The 4,652-nt window shown below is 42.0% G+C and overlaps 1 pseudogene; it reads right to left on the bottom strand.

Annotated features, from left to right (window-relative positions):
* Positions 1–1,729: 1,729 nt before the first annotated feature.
* LOC105488912 (homeobox protein VENTX pseudogene) lies at positions 1,730–3,829 on the bottom strand (annotated as a pseudogene).
* Positions 3,830–4,652: the final 823 nt, after the last annotated feature.

Below are 4,652 nucleotides of genomic sequence, written 5' to 3' on the forward strand. Positions count from 1 at the left end.
GGAAGCTTGAATAACATACAACTTCACATTTCTCAAAGTGTGTAATCCAGGCATTATGAATAATTTCTAGCCAAGTCCTAAGAAATTGTACATGATCTTTCTAAACAGAGGCTGGGAATTGTTATGCTGAAGCAAAAATGAAGTGTCAGGTAAGGTCTGATGCTGGGGAAAACAATTAGAACATTACTGAATTACCCTCCTGTTAAAGAGCTCACCTTCACCTTCAAAAGCTAATTATCAGTTTACCATGTTTTATTCATTAATTAGAATTATTTTCTAGAGTGTCAGAGCATTTCAGGTGGGTTGAGTTATGATGGAAAAGATAATCATAGCCTCTGCAAGTTTGTGATTTATTTAGCCAAAGATGCAGAACCTAAGGGAAGCAAAATGCTATACAGGGTGGTAGAAAACGAGGTCTATTTTGGCCACTGTTTCTTTTCCTCTGGATTCCTTTTAGGTGAGAGGTAGGAGAGACAGGACCACAGTTGCCAGGGATGCTTGGTACAGATATGGTTCTGCCAGATTTATTTAGGAAACCCTATTTTATGCTAACTCACTGCCATTGTATACTTAGGTATATTCGTTTCCTTGGGCTTCTGAAACAAATTGCCATAAACTTTGTTAGCTTGAAACAACAAAAAATGTAGTCTCTCATGGTTCTAGAGGCGGGAAGCCAAAAATCAAAGTATTAGCAGGATTGGTTGTTTCTTAGGGGGTCAGAGGAAGACTGTTCCATGTCTCACTCCTCTGGTGGTTGCTGGCAATCTTTGGCATTCTGTGGCTTGTAGATATGCACTCCAATCTCGGCCTTTTGTCATTTATTGCGCTTGTTCCTATGTGTCTTCACGTCTTTCATTTCTCTGCATGTTTGTCTCTTCTCTTTTTCTTATAAGGACACCAGTCATATTGGATTTAGGATTCATCCTACTCAAGTGTGACCTCATCTTAACTAATTACATCTGCTAACACCCTATTTCCAAGTAAAGCCACATTCTCAGGTTCTTCTAGAGGTAGAACTTCAACATATGTTTTTGGGAGAATCAAATCAACCCACAATATCAGGCTTATCTCACCCTTCCTAGAGAACTCACATTCAATTTGTACCCTTCCCTTTAAGGAGACATTTGCTATCTTAATACTTTGCTAGTTGTGAACGAAACCAGCATCATAAAGCCACCACTTGTATTGTTGAAATTTGAGGTGCAGGCAAGCAAAACAGGGCTCTGAAAACTATCTTTGTTCCTATTTTTTCTAAAAATGCTATACCTTGCTATCCACACCAAATCCCATTGTCTTAGGTTAGGTCCTCTAGAAGCAGAGCCCAAAATGGGCTTCTCAGCAAAGTTCTTTGTTATTGAAGGGGTACTCACAGGGGGAAAGGGATAAAGGAAGTAGAACAGGATGAGATAAAAAACTTGAGGTCCAGTTTCAGACTAGTCTCATAAGAAGCTCAAATATTTCTAGTACTTTTTAAAAATAGCATGTGATCATTAATACAATCCAAGGATAAGGTATGAAAAGAGACAGGTGCAATTAGAAGAAAAAAAAGAGATGCATAACATCAATTCTTAGTGCCATTGAAAGTTATGGGTCATTTTTAGATAGGCTGATTAGTCATTCTAGTTTGCCTGAAATACTTCCAATTTATGCCTGTTACACTGATGCAATCATTAATCATGCTCCATTTCAAGCTAAAAATTCTTTTATTTGTTTAATAAATTGTATGAGTTTAATCTCCTTTTTCAAATTTATAAAATAAGTGGACTGAAACAAGAACTTTTCCAATAACACAATTTTTATAGTAATTTGTATTTAATAAAACACATTGCTTATGAGGGAATCTAATTGAGAAGACATAAAATGTTTACCCTAGAAAAGTAACTGACATTTTAGATTACAAATAACATTAGTGAATGTCTTGTTTCTCCATCTGTCCATTCTTCATCCACCCATTTGTACATCCTTTATTAATATGCAGTTATAATGTACCCTATACTATATTGGATAGGAGAAGGAAGGGTAAATAATACATACCCAGCAACATACTCTGTGCCAAATGCATATTTATGTTTATTCATACATAATATTTTACTTATGGAGTACATGTGATATTTTGTTACGCGCATAGACTGTATAATGATAGTCAAGGATTTGAGGCATCCATCACTTTGAGTATTTATTATTTCGGTGCATTGGGAACGATTTAAATCCTCTCTTCTAGAAACACTGAAATATACAATATGTGTTCTTAACTATAGTCACTCTACTTTGCAGTGGAAAGATAGGATTTTTGCTTTTTATCTAACTGTGTATTTGCATCTGTTAACTACCTCTTCTCATCCTCCACTCACCCACTCAATATTCTTAGCTTCTTGTGTTTATGATTAACATTTTTAGCTCCCACACATGAGTAAGGACATGCAATATTTGTCTTTCTGTGCCTGGGTTATTTCACTTAAAATAGTGATATCCCCTTCCATCCTTGTTGCTGAAATACATGATTACATTCTTTTTTATAGCCAAATAGTGCACCATTGTGTATGTATACCACGTTTTTTCTTTATCTATTTGTTCATTGATGGACATTTACATGGATCCCATTTCTTTACCATTGAGAATAGAGCTGTGATAAACATGCCAGTCCCGGTATCCCTTTGATATATTCACTGGTTTCTATTCCTTTGGATAGACCCTCAGTAGTGGGATTGCTGGTGAATACGGTAGCTGTATTTTTATTTTCTGATAAATCTCTATAATATTTTCCATAATAGTTGTACTAATTTACATTCCTACCAACAGTGTATAACAGTTCCCTTTTCTCCACACTTCACCAGTATCTATTGCTTTTTGTGTGTGTGTGTGTTTTTTTTTTGTTTGTTTGTTTGTTTTTTTGCAGTGAAGAGGTGGCTTTAACAAATATATTCTCCAGAAATCTCCAGAACCTTTGGTGCCACCACGATGTAAACAGAACAGCTGAGTCCTCCGGGTAGGCTTCAGGTGCGATCTGCACAGACCGCGTGTGCGGGAGGCACGGAGTCAGAGGTGCTTCCTCAAATGCATCCCCCGTCTCTGGCAGAGCACACAGGCCCCAGGGCCCCGTGGACAGGGTTTGTCCCAGCGTATGCACGTCACTTCCTGGGTCTGCGGGGTAGTACCTCAGAGGCTGCCCGCAGCAGGAAGCCCACGAAGAAACCAGGGCCTCTTGTTCCACTTGTCAGAGACCCCAGAAGGAGCCAGAGGGCAGCATCAGAGCCTGCGGCCCAGGCAGGGGTGCCCAAGGGCACAGCAGCTGCAGACCATTGGCAAGGCCAGAAGATGGTGAGTGGAAAGCAGGGGGCCCGTGGAGAGACCCCGAGAAGGGGCTGTTTAGCTGGGAGTCCTGCATTTGCCGTTTGTGTTTCATCCGGCGATTTTGAAACCAGGTTTTTATCTGGAACTCTGAGAGCTGCATCTCCCTGGCCAGCCTCTTCCGCTCCAGAGGGCGCGGGTACTGGTGGTGCCGGAAGACGCCCTCCAAGGCGCGGACCTGCTCCCTGGTGAAGGCTGCGCGGACACTGGAGGCCCGCCCGGCGTTTGGCTCCTTACTAAACTCAGCCACGGCCCTCTCCGGCGCAGGCAGATTTGAGGAGCTAGCCTCCTTGGTGCTGACGACCTGAGGGGTCTCCCGGGTGCCGAACGTCTGGCCAGGGCCAGGGAGGCTCCCCGGGGAGACGTCGGCAGGCCTGGGGGTGTGGGTCGGCCCTGAGCAGCTGCTCTGGGAGACCTAGTCCACGGAGCCAAAGCTGGAGGGCTGCTGCCAGCCACGAAGTGGGGAGGAGGAGAGACGCATGGCGGTCAGGTGGGTCGGAGGGAAAGCCGGGCGGGGCTGGCCAGGCGCAGGATCCAGCTCGCTTTTTGTCTTTTTAATAGTAGCCATTTTAACTAGGATAAGATGATATGTAATCTTTAGTTTTGATTTGTATTTCCCTGATAAATAATGATGCTGACAATTTTTTCATATACCTGTTGGCCATTTGTATGTATGTATTCTTTTGAGAATTGTCTATTCAAGTTCTTTCCCGCTTTTTTTTTTTTTTTTGACACACAAGTCTCACTCTGTCACCCAGGCTGGAGTGCAGTAGCAGAATCTCGGCTCATTACAACCTCTGTCTCCCAGGTTCAAGCGATTCTCCTGCCTCAGCCTCTCAAGTAACTGGGATTACAGGTGTGTGCCACCACCTGTAATGCCTGGCTTATTTTTGTAGTTTTAGTAGAGATGGGGTTTCACCATGTTGGCCAGGCTGGTCGTCTTGAACTCCTGACCTCAAGTGATTCACCCACCTTTGCCTCCCAAAGTGCTGGGATTAAAAGTGTGAGCCACCATGCCTGGCTTCATTCTGCTCACTTTTTAATGGAATTTTAAAAAAATTGTTTAATTGAGTTCTTTGTATATTCTGGATATTAATTCCTTGTCAGATGAATGATTTGCAAATATTTTCTCCCATTCAACTGTCAACTGGTTGTCTCTTCACTCTGTTAATTGTGTCTTTTGCTGTGCAGAAGCTTTTTGGTTTAGTATAGTCCGGTTAGCCTATTTTTGTTTTAGTTGTCTGTGCTTTTGAGGTCTTAGCCACAAAATCTTGGCCTAGACTAATATTCTGAATTGTTTTCTC

The sequence above is a fragment of the Macaca nemestrina genome, chromosome 2 (genome assembly GCF_043159975.1).
Source record: "Macaca nemestrina isolate mMacNem1 chromosome 2, mMacNem.hap1, whole genome shotgun sequence".
In the NCBI taxonomy this organism is placed as follows: Eukaryota; Metazoa; Chordata; class Mammalia; order Primates; family Cercopithecidae; genus Macaca; species Macaca nemestrina.